Genomic DNA, 20,217 nt, shown 5'->3' on the forward strand with positions numbered 1-20,217 from the left:
TACTGAAATGTACAAATCTTACATGCACCCTTTGAATTTTGAGAAATGTATACTTGTGTGATCCAAAACTCTATCAAGGTAGAGGCCTTGGCCAGTATCTAAGTTATCTCATCAGTTTTCTCAGTCCTACCCCAGAGACAACCACTCTTCTGATTTTTTTCACCATAGTTTTCACTGTTCTAGAAACTTCATGTAAGTGAGATTATACAATGTGTACCCTTTTGTAGAAGACTTTTTACTTACTTTTACTATTTTTGGAATTTGTTAATACTGTCGTAGAATAAGCAGTTCATTCCTTTTTATTGTTAGGTAGTACTCCATTGTATAAATATATGGCAATTTGTTTGTCCAGTCATCTGTTGATGAACACCTGGGGTGTTTCTAGTTTGGGGCTATTATAAATAAAACTGCCATGATCATTCTTGTGAAAGTTTTTCTGTGGACATATGCTTTCAATTCTGTTGGGTAAGTACCAAGGAGTAGAATTTCTATGTATAAGGTAGGTATGTGGTTAGTTTTATAAGAAACTCTCAGATGTTTTTTCCAAACCGGTTTACCATTTTAGCTTTTCTACTAAGAGTGGATGAAAGTTCTGGTTGCTCCACATCTGGTCTTACAGTATAGTATTGTCAGTCTACTTCATGTTAATCATTCTTCTGAGTGTGTAGTGGTATCTCATTATGTTTTTAATTTGCATTTCCCTGATGACTAATGATATCGAATAGCTTTTAATGTACACATTAACCATCTGTATATTCTCCTTTGTGAAATGTCTATTGAATCTTTTGCTCATTTATTAATCAGCTTTTTTTTTTTTTTTTTTTGAGACGAAGTCTCGCTCTGTCGCCCAGGCTGGAGTGCAGTGGCGCGATCTCCGCTCACTGCAAGCTCCACCGCCTCCCGGGTTCACGCCATTCTCCTGCCTCAGCCTCCCAAGAAGCTGGGACGACAGGCGCCCGCCACCACGCCCGGCCAATTTATTTGTATTTTTAGTAGAGACGGGGTTTCACTGTGTCAGCCAGGATGGTCCTGATCTCCCGACCTTGTAATCTGCCCGCCTTGGCCTCCCAAAGTGCTGGGATTGCAGGCGTGAGCCACCATGCCCGGCCAACTTTTTTTTTCTTAGTGAGTTGGAATTTTTTATCAATATATATCCTGGATACCAATCTTTTATCGGTCTGTCTCATAAACACACACACAGCATTTTTTTCCTGTTACTGTGTTAGTTTTCTTAACAGTGTCTTTTGGTGAGCACTTTTTAATTTTGGTGCAGTCTGATTTATCTGTTTTTGTATGATTATTGATTTCTGTGTGTCACTCAATAAATCTTTGCCTGCTTTCAAATTATAAAGATATTTTCCTATGATTTCTTCTAGAGCTTTGTTGTTTTAGCTTCTATGTTTAGGTCTAGGATTAACTTTGAGTTCACTTGTAAGGTGAGAATCCAGGATGCTTCATGTTTTTTCTTTATACTGATATCTAGTTGTTCAGGATCGTTTGTTGAAAAGAGTTTCTTTTCTCCATTGGAATGCTTTGGCACCTTTTATCAAAAAATCAGTTGATCATATATGTGAGTCTGTTTGGGAGTTTCCAGCTATTCTGTTGATCTGTTGTTGATCCTTATGCTAGTATAGTAATTGCCTCCTTATCTGTGAGACGATACGTTCCAAAACCCCCAGTGGATGTCTGAAACTGTGTATAGTACAAAACCCACTATGCTATGATTTTCCTATTTGATAACCAAGATAGCTACTAAGTGACAAATGTGTGGGTAGCATATGCAGTGTGGATATGCTGGAAGAAGACATGAGTCATGTCCCAGGTGGGACACAGCAGGACAGATTTCACACTACTCAGAATTTAAATCATGAATTCTTTATTTCTGGAATTTAAAACTTACGAATTGTTTATTTCCGGAATTTTAAACTTCTGAATTGTTTATTTCCATTTACTGTTATGAGACTGAAACCATGGGTAACTGAAACAACAGAAAGCCAATCACAGATAAGCGGGGACTCCTGTTCCACACTGTCTTGAGTACTGTAGCTTCACAAGTAAGTCTTCAAATCAAATTGGGTAAGCCCTCAATTTTGTTCTGCATTTTCAAAACCAGTTTTTGACATTTATAGGCCCTTCATATTGCTGTACGAATTATAGAATTAGTTTATCAGCTTCTTTTTTTTTTTTTAAGGTCTGATGTGATTACAATTTGCATTGTCTTGAATCTGGAACACCTGGTGAAAACTATTTTCATAATAATACTTAGGCATTATTTGCTTTCACACTCATTGTCTCAGGAGTACAATGGAGTTTTCCAGAGGATACATAATGTGTGATATTGCAACAGATTGAATGCAGAAGCAGATAGGCAAATCAGGCTGTTTTCTTTTTATGTTAAACATTAACGATATTTACAAAAGTGTAAAACAATGCAAATCTTAATAAATTTTATTTTAGGAAAAATAAAAATTATTTTAACATTTAATGGGCTTGTTAATTTTAAATGAATTAATATTTTAACATTTTTAAATTTTAAATTCCTTCTCTGGTGAATTTTGATAGCTATAAACCATGTAAATATTAAAAGTTTTTTGGGATCCTCAGTTGTCTTTAAGAGTTTCAAGGAGTCCTGAGAATGAAGGGTTTGAAAACTGCTGCCATAGCTCAATTTTGGAACAGTTGATGCCTTAACAATATTTGTTTTTTCGATCTATGAACATGGTATATCTCTACATTTATGTATGTTTTATAGTTTTCAGTATAGATATTTCTGAACATGTTTTGTTAAATATATTTCTAAGTATTGTGTATTCTTTTTTTCACGATCTTGACTCACTGCAACCTCCGCCTCCCAGGTTCAAGTGACTTTTCTGCCTCAGCCTCCTGAATAGCTGAGACTACAGGCACCCACCACCATGTCTGGCTAATTTTTGTTTTTTTAGTAGAGACAGGGTGTCACCATGTTGGGCCAGGCTGGTCTCAAACTCCTGACCTCACGATTTACCTGCCTCGGCCTCCCAAAGTGCTAGGGTTACAGGCATGAGCAACTGCACCCAGCCGCTAAGTATTGTATATTGTTTACACTTACATAAATGTAATATAACTTTAAATCGAGTTTTCTGCTAATATATAGAAATACATTTAATTCCATTTAGTGACCTTTCAGCCTGCAAAATTTCAAAATTCACACATTACTCTGGTAACCTCAAACTTATATTGTCAAGAACTGTGAAAGGTTTGAAATTTTATCTCGCTTGCAGGCTAACAAGTTAGCCTCCCACAGTTTCATGGACGCTGACAGAAGACAGGAGAATCCTGGATAAGAACTTTATTACTCATGGCATAGCAGGCAGCATGAGCTTCATGTTTGGATTGGGTCTCCACACTCCCTAAGCTTCATGGGGTAATGCACAGTAGCTCAGGTAGATGTTACTCATGTAGTAGGTTTGTGTCACAGTTGAGGAACCCTGAGCTTAGGAAATAGCATTCTTTAAAAGGGGCTGCTAGCCAACTTTGCCTAATCTTTGTGCCAGAGGGAGATGTTATTTTCATTTCCCTGAATAGCAAACAGATCTTTCCTTTGCCACAGAAGGAGATACTATCTGTTTTCCAAGACTGTGTGCTATATAAACATTCTTGAAAAGACAGGCCAGAAGAAAAGCTGATAAAGATATGCAGAAACATAGAAGGCACATGGGTAATTTTTTCCCAACTTGTGTTGTTGGGATTTTCTTCTTAGTCATGTCATGTCAAATACAGTTAGTATTATGTCATTCCAATATTTAATACTTCTCCCCTTTTGCTCTGTTGTACTAGCCAGGACTGCTAGTGTAATGTAGAACAGGAGTGGTGACAGTGGTCATCTTTGTCATCTTTGCCTTTTGTTCTAGGGTGAAAGTATGTTATTTTACCAATCAGTATAACACATTAACAAAATAATCATTGTAGAAATGGCGTCTAAAATGAGGAAATTATCTTATATTACTAATTTGCTGAGTGTTTTCTTTTATCATGAAGGCTTGTTGTATTTGCCAAATGCATTTTCTGTATGTAGTGTGATCATCAATAAAAATATGATTATTTTTTATTCCTTTATTCTGTCAGTATGGTTTATTAAATCAGTTAAGTTTTAAATGTTAAACCAACCTTGCATTACTAGGATAAATTCCACTTGAGGTGAGGCATGGTGGTTATACCTGTAATCCCAGCTTTGGAAGGCTGAGGCAGGAAGATCACTTGAGGCCATTAGTTTGAGACCATCCTGGGTAACACAGTGAGACTCCATCTCTACAAAAAATAAAAACATTAGCTGAGTGTGGTGGTGCATGCCTGTAGCCCAAGCTACTCGGGAGACAGATGTGGGAGGATTACTTGAGCTCAGGAGTTTGAGGTTACAGTGATGATCATGTCACTGCTCTCCAGCCTGGGTGACAGAGTAAGACCTTGTCACCCTGTTTCGCTACAGAAAAAAAAAAAAAAAATCCCACTTTGTCAGGATGTATTAGCCTTTTTATATATTATGAATTTGATTTGTGGATGCTTTTAAAGGATTTTTTGATATATGTTGATGAGGAATATTGGTCTGTGAGGGTTTGGTATCATCATTATGATGGCCTCCAAAAACAAGTTGGGAAGTGTTTCTTCTTTCTGTATACTTTGAAGGTTTTTATAAGATGGGTTTTCTATCTTTCTTAAACGTTTGTTAGAATTAACTAGTGAGCCATTTGGTCCTGGTCTTTTATTTATGAAAAAGTTTTTGAAAAAATTTGCTTCACTAAATATAGGATTATTTATATTTTCGGTTTCATTCTGTGTCCTTCTTTTTATCAGTCTGACAGATGAAAATAATCTGTTTTAAATAACAGTGAGGTTAAATATTAGTAGTTTATGGCTGTTTGCATTTTTTTCCTCCAGTTTTTAGGCCAGTTTTCTATTAGGTCATGTATCTTTTTCTTGTTGAACTCTTTATATAATACTATGAACTTTCTGATATCTATCTATCTACTAACCTATAATCAATATTTTCCATATTTTTCTTTTATTTTTGTTTATATGTATTTGCTATGCAGAATATTTTAAATTTTATGTAGTCTTATCTATTAATTTTTTTCTATATGGTGTTTGGCCCTAGTATCATAAACTTGTATTGGATCACAACCATGCTCACTTGTTTATATGTTGTCTGTAGCTGCTTTCTTCCTATAATGGCAGAGTTGAGTTGTGGCAGAGACTGCATATAGCTCTGTGATCACTTTTTACTGCTGCTTGGCACACCAGAAATCACAGTTACCACAGTTAGAAATTGTCAGTGTTTTTAGTGACATCTGTTTTACCTTTCAGTGACATTTTATTTATTTTTTAAAAGTGTAAATCCTTGATGTCAGAGGAACAGAAAAGTAGACTTTGAATGTCATACTTTAAAGGCACAGTGGAGTATGGATTATTTCGTTTTTAAATTAGATGGCAAAGCATTGTGTTTATTACGTAATGAGACTATAACTTTGCTAAAAGAATATACAGTATGCTGACATTATCAGACTAATCACTTATCACAATATTTTAAACTCACATAAATGCAGTGGTGAAAAACTAGAAAATGTAAAATCAAATATCTCATTATAGCAGAATTTCTTTACACAAAAAAAGAAAATTCAGCTGCAAACAAAGGAAATTTCCAAGTGACTCCTTTGTTATCCAAGTCAGGAAAGCCATTTATTGATGGTGAGTTAATTTAATCATGTTTGATTACAGCAGCTGAAGAAATGTGTTCAGAGAAAACAAAATTGTTTCAGACTCTTCTTAGCCATAAGCACTTTGGGAGGCTGAGATGAGAGGATTGCTTGAGTCCAGGAGTTCGAGACCAGCCTGGGCAAACTAGAGAGACCCCATTTCCAGAAATAATAATAACAGTAAAAAATAGCCAGGCATAGTGGCATGTGCCTGTAGTCCCAGCTACTCCAGAGGCTGAGGCAGGAGGATTCCTTGAGCTCAGGAGGTTGAGGCTGCAGTGAGCTATGATCATATCACTGCCCTCCACCCTGGGCTACGGAATGAGACCTTGTCTGAGGGCTAAGATTTATTTTTTTCTGAACAGGATAAACTGACTTCAGCTACTATCATTGAAGACTGAATGGCTTTGGAAATTAGCTTTAGCTGCAGAGTTGATGAATTCAGCATAAAACTATAAGGCAAAGCAGTGCTTATATGTGAAAGTTAATATTGAAGTAGAGTTGCTTAGATGCCACCTAACATTGTTTTAATCACTAGTAATATTAAGATGCTTTATACACTTCTTATGTTGTCAAAAGTTAAAATAAGAAATGATGTCTCCGTTTCCATACCAGTTGTAGCAGATACATTTTCTTAGCTCAACTAAGTACTGTTGACCTTCCATATCCATGAGTTCTGCATCTGTGATTTCAACCAACTTTGAATCAAACATATCCAGGAGAAACAAATGGCATCTGTGCTGAACATTCACAGACAATTTTTGCTCATTATTCTCTAAACAATACAGTATAACAACTATTTACATAGCATTTACATTATATTAGGTAATGAGTAATCTAGAGATTATTTAAAATATACAAGAGGATATGCATAGATTATACGCAAATAGTATGACATTTTATATTAGGGACTTGAATAGCCACAGTTTTTGGAATCTGAGGGAGGTCCTGGAACTAATCCCCCATGGATACCAGGGGACAGCTGTACCAGCAGTGCTTTTGGACCACAATGCAAGTAGAAAGGAAATTTCTGTAATTCAAAATCTGTTTAACTGTGTAGTTGAAGAGCTTCCACTTAACTTTAATTGCAAGTGAAGAATCCGAAATGGTAGCAACATACTAAAAGGAGAATATCAAGAGAAGAATATAATAAAAATTTTTAAATGCCATCCAAGTAATGAATATGCTTAAATAAAATCATATGCTCCTGGATAGCAGTATTTTTTCCATACACAAATAGGTGTGTGAAAAGACATTTTCAAAGATGAAATATGTAAAATCTCATTACAGATTAGCATTAGCAGAGTAACATTTGTGATTCTTATTTTGTGGATTGGGGGGAGGGTGTAAACATATGTTTTTATTTCTCTTGAATAAATGCCCAGGAGTGCAGTTACTAAGTCATGTAGTAGTTGCATGTTTAGTTTTTTTTTTTTTTTTTTTTTAACAAAAAACATTATTTTTTAGATAATTTTTAGGTTCACAGCCAAAATGAAGGGAAATAGATATATAGCCCATGTACTCCCTGCCCCCAAATGTGCACAGCTTCTTCTGTTATCTATTACCACTCCCACATCAGAGTCAGAGTGGTAATTTGTTATAAATGATGAACCTACATTGACACATCATCATCATCCAGAGTCCATAGTTTATATTGCTGACTCTTGATGTTGTACATTCTGTGAGTCTGGACAAATGAATAATGGCATGTATCCACCATTATAGCATCCTACAGAGTATTTTCACTGCTCTAAAAATCCTCTATGCTCCACCTATTCATTCTTCCTTCTCCCCTCATCCTTGGCAACCACTGGTCCTCTTATTATTTTGATAACATTTGCAGTTGATTTTGATCATAAGGAATACTAACTTTGAGTCCCAATTAAGCACATTGTCATCCCTCTACCAAAAGAATATCAGTCTTCACATTAGGAGGCTTATATACAAATAATTATACTTTGTTATTAATATTATGTTTTGAATTTTGTCAATGAAAAATGTGTGTGAAATTGTTTTCTCTCAATAAGTACCCTCTATGATACCCTCAATATTGCCTTTTGGCCCACAACTAAAGTATATACTATATGAGTCTTTATTGAAAAAGTTTGCTAACCCCTGATTCATATCAATGTTTAACTATTCTAACAATTTAGATCAGAGAATGAATGTTTTTTGTGCCTCAATAAATGTTAATTTCAAACACCAACAGTAGGAAAGGAAATTGTGTTTGGGGCTCAGGTTATTTTGCCCCGGAAGTTATGCTTACTTAAAGTTTACTCTTGCTCTGAAATTGTGTTAAGTCGTCTGGGAGAGGGCTGAGCAAAATACACGACCGTTGGTTCCTCTCCTTGTACTTGTTAGGTATCCCTGGTAGCCTGAGACGATGGCCCCACTCAAAGCCAGACTTCAGAGAGCTTGGACTGAGGAGGAAGATACCCCTGGCTCTGTGCACTCATTCCTCCCTCCCTGCCCTGCTCCATTCATACCCACACCCTCTCCCTGTAGTCCACATCTCTTCCTCCTGTGCATGGGAATATCTAATCCCTCAGTTCCTAAACTTCTGCAGGTGAAGCACCCATTCTTTTCGTTCCCACTGATGATCCATTTTAGTCTGGAGGATAGTGTTGTCTCCTAGGAAGTCAACAAGCAAGTCTGAGCTGCCTGCGCGAGTTTTTACTGTTTGCTAAGGCATCTCTAGGATGAACAGGGGGCAGGTCACTGTTACCTGCTGACCTTGAAACCCTTGGTGTGTGTGCAGCACAGCCTGGAAGTTGTCAGTCGAGATTATTCTCAAGTCTCATAGACTCAGGTTCCTAGCACAAAAATCTGCATCCAGACCAGTTATCTGCTCACAAAACAAAGTTGAAGAGAACAAGAATGAACATCATGCAGTCTCGATTTTTGCCTCTCGGTTCTCCCTTGCCCCCATTTTCATCCACAAATGTTTACTGTCTTTACCATTTGTGCAATCTTAATTTCTCTGGGTTATTTATAGGGAGTGGGTGGGTACAGTGCTCATGACTTAGAATGGAAGACAGTATTCCCCGAAGAGCTCTCAACAGCTCACAGTCTGAGAGAGACCCTGTGGGTATTTGGTCTGTTGATCCTGTTGAAAAGTGAGCATAGCATGTGGGAAAGTGACTCATGGCTGTGACTTCACCATTGCCCTCCTTTTAAACTTCTTACAGTGAAAGCATAACCCAGTTCTGACAAAGGTTTTCAGCCAGGGCTGGGCCTGCCTTTGACTCAGCGATGTGTCACATTCTCTCTGCCGGAAACTCGCATTCTTAACACCAGTCATCATGGTCCTGGCAACACACTTTTTGGAGAGGTGTTGGTATTTGGTGGATTTATTTTCTTTTCCAGCTGCCCACAAAAAACAAACTCAGAAATATCTATTTTTTTTCCTTTGAAAAGTTTGTTGGAATAGTATGTCATTTCTCCATCTGGAGCTGTTGTTGCTTTGCCAAGGATAGTTTGCTTAGGGCCATGGCAAGGTGACGGTGGCCCTAAGTGAAGGGTAAAATAACTGGGGCGGCATGCCTGTCTGGGATGGTGAAACCTCTGAGCTGCTGTCAGGCGGTGGGTGGCTAGCCGTGGCTGGTGGCCACAGGCCGTCTCTTCAAGTGTGGCTGGGATTTGCTTAAAGAAGTCCTTTAAGTTCCTTAAGTAATGTCTGCCCAGTCACTCACCTAAGTGGATACCTCTTTACTGTTCAGTGATTTTGTGCCAAGAGAATGCCTAGACTTGCCAGCCCACATTGGAAACTTCCCAGAAGCCCAAGGGCCACACCTAATTTACAAGAACTGGAGCCCCTATTCCATTCCTTGGCTGCTGCTTGCAGCTTATGGGAGAGGCATGTTCTAACGGGCTCCTTTCCTTCTAATTTGTAGATCCTGTGCAGACAGCTCCTTGAAGGCAGGGCCATGCCTTTCTTGTATGTTTTCCCAGAGTGTTGAGCTCAGAGAAGACCCCAGTAGAGAAGGCACTGTGGTGTTGGAGAGTAACAGCTGTCTAGTAGTTAGGGGAATAGGGTCAAAACTCCACGTTGGCCACCAGCTATAAGATCTTGGCCCAGTCAGTTCATTTCTCTGGGCATTTCCTCATCATCCAATTTCTGGGCTGAGTGATTCTCTAAAGCAGTGGTTCTCACTCTTGCTAGATGTATCAGAAACACCTGTGAACTTTTTATTTAACCACACATGATCTGGCCACAACCCCATAGTGGGTTCAGAAAGTCTGGGTGGAGCTTGCAGAGTAAAGATTTTTCCAGAGTTCTTTATGACCAGGGTTGAGGGCCACTATGTGCAGTCCCTCCTGTCTTTTATGAATAAATTTAACATCTGACTAGATAAGCAATGGGAACAAAGAGTAAGTCATTAAGGCCACTTCCAAGCTCACTCACGTGGTTTTGGGTAGGTGTTGGTTCCTCACGGCTTTTGGCGGAAGGCCTCATTCGTACCTCACTACCTGGACCTCTCCATAGGACAGCTAGCTTGCCTTCCTCACAGTGAATGAGAATGTGGACAAAGTAGAAGCTACAGTCTTTTTGTAATGCAATCTCAGAAGTGATGTCCCATCACATTTGCCATATTCTATTCATTAGATCTACCTCGTACTCAAGGGGACAGGATTCTGCAAGAATCTGGACTACTAGATGGTGGGATCATGGGGTGCCATCTTAGAGGCTGCCTCGCACAGCATCTAGGAGGTGGCTGCAGAATGGATTTTGGAGCAGGAACGGGAGAAGATATGCAAGGAATCAGCAGGGTGTGGTCCACAGACTAATGGAAGGGGGATAGAATTCAAGTATGGGCTAGGTTATGATGTCGTAACAACAAGTCATAATCTGAGGGGCTTGAAATAACAAAGATTTATTTCTTCCTCATGCAGATATTCATTACAGGCTGTTTTGGGCTCTGTGCCATATCATCACACGTGGAACATGTTCATCACAGGTCATTTGGGGATTCTTCTTTATGTCATTTTTACTGTCGGACCCAAGCTGACAAAGCAGCTTGGATGTGGAAAACCTCCAACTGTGCTTCTCCCACTATACTCTCACAAAGCAAATCTGACACCGGATGTGTGGGGATTTCTGCCCACCAGCACGCAAGCAGTCAGTTCTGCAGTGCGTACCGACTGAGTGTCCTTTAATTGAATTCTGACACTGTCTACCTGGAGACAGCATCGGATCCCACAGGTTCAGGGCTCAGTCCCACGAGACGGCCCACCATTTCAGATACCAGTTGCAAGTCTGAGCCTCTGGAACTTCTGACCAACCAGCCTCAAGTTGGGGTTCCCACAATCTGCTGTATGGGTTTGATTAATTTGCTAGAGTGGCTCACAGAACTCATGGAAGCATAGGTTTACCAGTTTATTATAAAGGATATTGCAAAGGATACAGATGAAGAGGTGCTTCGGGAGAGGTATAGGGGAAGGGGCACAGATCTCCCGTGTCCTCCCGGGATGCACCACCCTCTAGGCACCTCCACATGTTCAGCTATCTGAAGCTCTCTGAACCCAGTCCTCTTCTGCCTTTTATGGAGACGTCATTGGATAGGCATGATTGAAGCATGGAGTGGGGAAACCTACCAAGGCCTGTCCAGATTCTTCACAGCCTCTCTGTGCAGCATTCCTTCCTCCAGGGTCTGGGGCAGCACTCCTGAAATAGGGGCCTTAGGACCTGCAATCAGACAAGGAAGGTCCTAGAATTTGTTCATGGTCAGTTTCAGGACAGAAGGGCAGGGGGATATCTGAGTATGTTTTTAGTTTCTAAGGCCTTTCTTGGGGAGAAAAAGGTGCAGGTGAAAGGAAGGCAGGAGAAGGTCTGTGAGAGAGAGATTTATTTTCTGAGGCCTAAAAGTGCCCCAACATGAGGTGATAAGGACTATGGGAGTTATGAGCCAGAAACTGTGGATGAAAACCAGTATATTAATGTGTATATCATAGAGTCAACGCAAGTACTGTTGGAAACATTGCTGGTTGCCATGGCAGAGGGAAAAAGTTATGGAGAAGATTGTATTAGCTCTTAAAACTTTAGCCTATGTTATTTCCATTCACATTTCATTGGCCAAATTATGTCATATGGTCTACTACCACTTCACAGGGGGTGAGGATATGTACTCCTGTCATGTGCCTCGAGAGCGGAAGTCTGGAGATATTTGATTAGCACCAGTGACACCCCTGGTGGGAGTAGTCGGTAGGGTTGCCCTCCACAGAGCCAGGCAACGTGACCACTGAACATGGTGTTTGGGTTGGCATTCATGTGGTCATTGTTAACCTTAATCTTGGCCAGTTCAGTAGTTGTAGAAAAATGATGTATAACCTGATTACATGACTTGAGGAGTGAATAAGAGATGAGAAGGTGCAGAAAGCTAGAAGGAAAGAATTGTAGTCATTTCTTACCAGGAAGGAAGTTTGAATTACCAGCCTTTCCTCATTCTTTTTTATTTAATCATAGAATGGTGTCACAGTGGTTTTTTGTTTTTTGTTTTTTAACCATGTACATTATCAACAGATTTTTCTTTGACTGTAAAGGACTCTGTGCTTTGATAATAATCTCAGAAATGACCAGAGGGAGTTTATCTTGTGTGCACTTTCAATATTGTATTTAAATAGGAAATCACCCCTTTTGACAGTTTTCCTCTTAAGCCAAACAAAGTCAAGGTATTATGAGAACTGCAAAGCTTTTTGAAGAAACCTATCATATGTTTATTTTTCTTAGTTTTTCTTTCTTCTTCCCTTATTCACTGGTTTTGGAGGTTTGGAAATAATTAAATTTTATTCAGTCTCCAAATTTGCTCTGAAGCATCAGTTTTTCTTCTTTCTTTTTTCTTTTTTTTTGGACAGAGTCTTGCTCTGTTGCCCAGGCTGGAGTGCAGTGACACAATCTCAGCTCACTGTAACCTCCACCTCTCCCGGGTTCAAGCAATTATTGTGCCTCAGCCTCCTAAGTAGCTGGGATTACAGGTGCCTGTCACCATGCCCTGCTAATTTTTGTGTTTTTAGTAGAGACAGGGTTTCGCTGTGTTGGCCAGGCTGGTCTCGAACTCCTGACCTCAGGTGACCCACCCGCCTTGGTCTCCCAAAGTGCTGGGATTGCAGGTGTGAGCCACCATGAGTTTTCCATTTTTGATGAGTTCAGTATTCAAGCAGGAGATGTGAAACTACTTGGCAAATGGTAAGGTGATATACAGATATAAGTCATTTTGCCACTTTTTCCATCAGTTTTGGGTGGCCATGTAGTAACGTTCTGCACATTTTATTTCTGTTGTGAGCTAGTGGTCTGAAGTCGAGGTCCAGACTCTCTGAAACTGGATAATTGAGATGTTGATTATATTTGGCTTCACAGGATTTTAAAAAGTAGATTTAACGTATATGTTGTCCAGAACTAAATATAAGCTGGCACTTCATTAACACTGAAGAATTGATAGAAAAGAGATGTAGCTGCAAACCAGGGCTGACCTGCCCAAGTGCAGCAGCGATGATTATTTTGTCACCATTTTCTTCTCATCAGTCTCCCGTCTCTTGTCATGGCCTTTTTCACTTCTTCCTCTGGCAGTTTCAACTGACTCAGTTACTTTCTCTAGGCCCTGTACTAGGGTGGAGATACTGAAAGTGCTGGTGGTACCTGCCTTAAGAAGGGTCAAAAAAAGGCCGGTCATAGTAGCTGATGCCTGTAATCCCAGCACTTTGGGAGGCCGAGGCGGGCAGATCACGAGGTCAGGAGATCGAGACCATCCTGGCTAACATGGTGAAACCCTGTCTCTACTAAAAATACAAAAAATCAGCTGGGTGTAGTGGCAGTCACCTGCAGTCCCAGCTGCTCGGGAGACTGAGGCAGGAGAATGGTGTGAACCGGGGAGGTGGAGGTTGCAGTGAGCCGAGATCGCGCCACTGCACTCCAACCTGGGCGACAGAGGGAGACTCCGTCTCAAAAAACAAAAACAAAAACAAAAATTAGCTGGGCATGGTGGTACCTGTCTGTAATCCCAGCTACTTGGGAGGCTGAGGCAGGAGAATCATTTGAATTTGGGAGGCAGAGGTTGCAGTGAGCTGAGATTGCACCACTGCACTCCAGCCCCGGTGACAGTGAGACTCCATCTCAAAAAAAAAAAAGGATTAAAAAAAAAGGTGTTGTGGTGGTAAAATTTCAGATAACAGATAGATAGGGGCTGGAGAGAGCCAACTGCTGATCATCTCTAAAACCTTTCCTAGACACCTGTAATTCTAGCTCCTCAGGAGGCTGACTTTATACACAGTGGCTTAAGATGTCAAGGAAAGATCAGCTTTGATTCAAATATTGTGAATGATCCTCACATTGCAGGTTTTTGGTGACCTGTGGATAATTGAAACTTGATACATGATTTAAAAATATTTTTTGGGGGGCAACATTTTCTAAAAGGTAAACCTTAGGTATACATTTTGATTTATTACTAACTTGACATTACAATATTTAAACTTCAAATTTTGAAATGCAATGAAGTTACTCCTGTTGTAATTTAAAATATCTTGAGATAGCTGCAAAAACCATCTATTTGTTGGTCCTATCAAGGAAATTGACATTATTCAGCTATGAGAGTTATGCTGGAATTATGTTTATAAAAAATTCCTTCCCACTCTCTTGGCATGATGCAAAAATGATGGGCTGTAAAATTGAACCGTTAAAATGGCCTTATGCATGTTTAAACCAACATCTGACTTTGAAGTTACCCAACTGCCTGTTACCAATTTACCTACTTTACTGGGTGTTATGTTTTTGTCAATGGGGGTTATTAAATTTAATACTCTAAGTAAGTGATATAATCCACACTTTTTAGCACACGATGCTATTCTGATAAAAGTCACTTCCAGGTACTTGTAAGTGGAATGCTTTAGCAGGCAAATTCTTCTAAGAGTGTTTTTTTTTTTCTAATTAATATAAATGTGCTTCTTTATTTTTCCAGGCATTAAGTCCTCTTTTCAGGCTATGTATATATGTTGTTCAGCTATTATGTGCATGCAAGAGTAGACACCAAAAATTTTTGATTTCTTAGTGATAAATTAAACCTCTTTGACTGAGCTATTGAAGTTATTATTGCCCATGTGCTACAGTAAAAAGGAATATTAAGATGTGTTTGGAGTTGTATGTGACAACCGAAAAGAGTGATTGAGTTGTAAGTCTCAAATCATTGATGTTTATTGAGCAGGATCGGGAGCTCACCCTGGAAAAATGTGACTTACGGAAGAATCCGTGACTGTTTTTTTCCAAAGAGGTTCATAGGAGGTTTAGTATTTATACATTTTCCTTAAAAAAGAAGGTAGGGTATGGCAATGGGACAATTGATTACGTACTTGTGAGACTTTAGTTAGATCTACATTTTATGTGAGAGAAAGTGATCATTTGAAGAAGAGGAGATGAGAGAAAGGAGAGGTCTCTAGGAGAGGCGAAGGAAGGATTGATTTCATCTTGTCTTTGTTCTGTACCTGGGAAGATAAGCTAGTAGTCTTTTGAAAATGCTGGTTTCTGTTTAGCCCTTAGGGAAGAAAACCTAATGACTGTTAGCGAGGGAGGGGGTATCATGAAGCATGTCCTAATTTCCCATCTTTTTTTTTTTTTTTTGAGACGGAGTTTCACTCTTGTCACCCAGGCTGGAGTGCAATGACGCGACTCAGCTCTTTGCAAACTCTGCCTCCCAGGTTCAGGTGATTCTCCTACCTCAGCCTCCCAAGTAGCTGGGATTACAGGCCTGTGCCACCACGCTCAGCTAGTTTTTGTATTTTTAGTAGAGCTGGGGTTTCACCATGTTGGCCAGGATGGTCTCAATTTCTCGACCTCATGATCCGCCCACCTCAGCCTCCCGAAGTACTGGGATTACAGACATGAGCCACCGCGCCTAGCCCTAATGTCTCATCTTTTTATGGCTGTGAATTCAACTTCCAAGAGGTCTATGGAGTTCCCTTGGCCAAGAGGGCATCTATTCAGTGAGGTGAGGGGCTTAGAATTTTATTTTTATTTCTTATATATGTTTTGACTGTGAGTGGTTAGGAAAGATGAATTTTTGTCTCTCCTCCTCTACCAGTTGAGATATACTTCTAGGGCTAGAGAGGTGGTGGTATTGCTGTTTTATAGGGAAGACAAGTCGTGAATTCTAAAAGAGGACACCATCAGCTGTGATAGTGTAAGAGGACCACGTGGCTATGGAGAATGTTCCGTATAAGCTTCACACACTGACAACCAGGGCAGTGCTATTCTAATCAATGCGAAAGTTGTTGTATTGCTGCTTTAAAATTATTTCCTTGAGTCCAGTTATAACTGGAATTCCAAGGAATTACTAAAGGGGACACAAAGCTTTCTCCATTTACTGATTTGCTTTTGGAAAAATGTGTAAGTCTGTTCTTGCACTACTATCAATAAATACTGGAGACTGGGTAATTTACAAAGAAAATATATTTAATCGGCTCAGGATTCTGCAGGCTGTACAGGAAGTACGGTAGCATCTGCTTCTGGGGAGGCCTCAGGGAGCTTTTACTCGTGGCAGAAGGCAGAGTTGGAGCAGGCATCTTCACATGGCCAGAGCAGGAGGAAGAGAGAGCGGGGTGAGGTGCCACATACTTTTAAACAACCAGATCTTGTGAAAACTCTATCACGAGACAGCACCAAGGGGATGGTGCTAAACCATTTAGGAATAATCTATCCCCATGATCCAGGCCCCCCTGAGCAGGCCTCACCTCCAACATTGAGGATTATAATTCGACGTGAGATTTGGGTGGGGACACAGATCCAAACCATATCAAAAAGCATTGTTGTTTTTTACTTTTATTTACAAACAAACCCCAACACTCTCAAACATTATATTGTTAAAGAAAAATCCTGTTGAAATTGTAATAACAAAAATTGTGTTCTCTTTTGAACAAGATTACTTTTGCAACATCTGGGTGGGTGTAAACATAGAGGTTTAGGCAAACAAAAGGTGGGCAGCTTGGGTATCAGTTCACTGAAGGCGAGAACCCAGCAGGAGGTCAAGTGGTGAAGCAGGTGAACTCACCCTTGTAGATTTTGAGGTTGAGTGGCTTTCAGCATGTTCATTCAGGAAGAGATGCCAGTAAGCAGTTGCAAAAGCATGGAGCCTGGAGGGAGGTCACATCTAGATGCATAAATTTTGGAGACATTTATTTGTCACTGATGCCTTTGGAGACGGTTGAGACCCCTCATTAAACATGAAATGCGATAACTGCTGTTATAACAGCATGAACTTGGTGTTAATCACAGAGCCAGTATTATTAAGTGATGTTAAGTGTTGGGAACACAACCACTCTTTTCTCTTAAGGAAATGGAAAGGCTCTGTTTTTGACCTCACAAATAAGTATTCTGGAAGGTGGAGTTGAAAGAATTTTAGTGAAGCCGGCATCCAGTTAGCACAGGCCCACAGTGCCAACCAGCTATGAATTTTGAAGCAGTTAGACCTTACCTAAAATTAGCCACGCTATTGGAAGAGTGAATAATAATGCTAATAATGTGACCAGAACCACTGATATGAAAGCCACGCTTATCTTGATTACCTGTGTTTTTACTGTGTGAGAGGAATAATTGTGGGAATAATTATCAGGAAAAAGTTTGGGGAGTAGTAAACACTCTTTATATGGACGATTATCTTTAATTCAGATAAAAAGAATACAGTAGTGGCATTTATAATCCAGTCAGATCTTATAGTCACAGTTTAAGCACAGGTAAGCTTGAGTTAATTTTAATGAAATTCTTTAATGTGTATTTGTCTTTAAAAGTAGAAATTTAAGAGTAGCATATCACTAAGCTGGAGTCTATGTTACATAGTCAGTTCAACAAGGTGATTACCTTTGCCCTCCTGTGGTATTGGGATAGAATAATTTTTCTTTTCTTTTCTTTTTTTGAGACAGAGTCTCACTCTATTGCTAGGCTGGAGTGCAGTGGCACGATCTTGGCTCACTGCAACCTCCGACTCCCTGGTTTAAGCGATTCTCCTACCGCAGCCTCCCGAGTAGCTGGGATTACAGGCACACACCACCAGGCCCAGCTAATTTTTGTATTATTAGTAGAGATGGGGTTTCACCATGTTGGCCAGTATGGTAATTTTTCTTTTTATTCTGTTTATTTTCTTTGTTTTGCCATTCATATATTCTGACTAGTGTTGTAATACTGTTTATTTGACAATATTAATTGAACACTTTGCATCAGGCACAGGAGATCCAAAGATGAATAAATGAGGGTCTTAGTCCTCAAGGATGAAACATTCTAGTGGAGAAAACAAATCAATAAGGCAGAATCGCAGGACAGGACAGTACATGCTGTGATGGAGAGTATCACAGTGAAATGGGAGCACACACATGGGGATGAAAGAAGCTTTCTGGATGTTTCCAGCTGTATTGCACTAAAACAACACCAGCAGATGGGATATAGCAATTCATTTATTCAAACTGATCATAGAGCTTAAAAGGCTAGGCAATTTGGAGAATTAATACAGAATTAGTATTAGGAAATACAATGTTAATAGAAAGGGTGTGTGTGGGATTAGTGATGGTTATTCAGACATTTCCATTTTTACCATATGATAAGATCTGAACCTTCTAAAACTTGTGGTAGTAATAGAAGAATCCATTTTTCCTTCTATGAAGGACCCATTTTTCTAAATAACCAGTTGCACCCTGCTTTCTGTGGCCCTGCAGACTTCTCCCAGTTCTGGTCCTGCACCCTCTAAAGGTGACCGACCAGGCTGTCCTGAACTGATGGAGCCACCTGGGGCCATCACCCTGCCACCTCCTTTCTGGCTTCTTAGGAAACCTGTCTGTTTTTCTTCTGTTGACACACTTGCGACACAGTTAATTTTCCAACAGATTGCCTTTTCTTTTCATGTGTACATATGTTCTTCTTAATCCATATGCTTCTTCTTTTGACTTGCTATTCTTTCTTTCTCTGTGTTCTAAATGTAGACTAAAAATCTTTATGACTAGCTGCAATGAAAAAAATATAAATGATACTACTGTGTTAAGAAGGCAGAGACCACTTTTTTGTTGTTGTTGTTGGGACAGAGTCCCCTTCTGTTACCCAGGCTGGAGTACAGTGGTATGATCTTGGCTCACTGCAATCTCTGCCTCCCGGGTTCAAGTGATTTTGCTGCCTCAGCCTCCTGAGTAGCTGGGCTTACAGGTATGCGCCACCATGCCTGGCTAATTTTTCTGTGTTTATTCGAGATGGGGTTTCACGATGTTGGCCAGGCTGGTCTCAAACTCCTGACCTCAAGTGGTCTGCCTGCTTTGGCTTCCCAAAGTGCTGAGATTATGGGCATGAGCCACCATGCCCATCCCAGACCACATGTTTTAAAGTAGAACCAATGTCCCCATTTGTTTAAGCCCTTGAAAAGACCCTAGAGTCCTGCTTAGATTCTCCATGTCTTTATCTGTTTGTCTGTTGCCTACTTAAGTCTGATGTTCTTCTTTTTATAATATCTGTATTCAAGATAAAGATAATCTAATATTTCTATTTTTTTGTCAAATCTTTAAAAAAGTATGCATTCATATTATTGTATATTGTATTTTATAGATAACACTGTCTCTATGAAAGACTGTTCTATTTCAAATAACCGACATAGCAATTAATCTTTGAAAGCAGCTTTTTTTCTTTACTAATTTGTTCATGTATTTAATTTTTCCCATTTATTCCCTGAATAGTTACTGAGGTACCGTGTACTGTGATCTCAGCTGAAAAAGTTATGCTGGATGCACTTAAAGACTTTGTCCTGGGATAAAGCTTGTTACATGCACATACACACACTTTCTTCATGTACTTTCAATACACACATCAATGTATAGTATATATCATACATATATACACACATATATATACACATATATGCTAGAGGAGAAAAAGTAATGTATTTTCCTTACCCATTGCAAGGTTTGTGGCTGAGGCACCTAGAATAAAAGGTTAATAAGAGGAAAGCATACAGATTTATTTAATACAGGTTTCATTTGAAATGGGAGCTTTCAGAAGTGAAGCCCCAAAGAAACAGGGAAACCTTTATATTTTATGCTTAGATTAGATGAAGAGTGAACTTTTGTGTGGAAGTATGATTGGACAAAGGGGATATGATCTAATAGTAATATACTGGGGGGAACTTAGCAAAGCCCCTTTGTTCAGTTCTTCTTGGTGTCTCTGTGTCTTTGAGAATCAGAATGTTTCTTTCCTCTGGGTATAGAGAGGATGCCTCTGGAATGAAGACTTTAGGACCTGCGTCAGGGGAGAAGGGCTGGGGAAGGTGAGAGTGACCTTCCTGCTTCTGCTGTTTTTTCAAATGTCAAGGTGCCATATTTTGGGGTACATGTCTTAAACTCCATCAATACCTATGCGCAGATATACATATACACACGTGTGCCCACATGTATGGACACACACGAGCATACACACAGGCACACACACATATGTATGTAAAGTGGTATTTGATCTAGGAATTGAAGGATAGGTCAGAGTAAT

General features: G+C 39.7%; 1 protein-coding gene across 8 annotated transcripts in view; it reads left to right on the plus strand.

The window, feature by feature from the left end:
- The window catches only part of LTBP1 (latent transforming growth factor beta binding protein 1), a 454,228-nt gene that overhangs the window by 114,154 nt on the left and 319,857 nt on the right, over positions 1–20,217 (plus strand). The window lies entirely within an intron of this gene.

This window comes from Papio anubis, chromosome 14, assembly GCF_008728515.1.
Source record: "Papio anubis isolate 15944 chromosome 14, Panubis1.0, whole genome shotgun sequence".
NCBI lineage: Eukaryota > Metazoa > Chordata > Mammalia > Primates > Cercopithecidae > Papio > Papio anubis.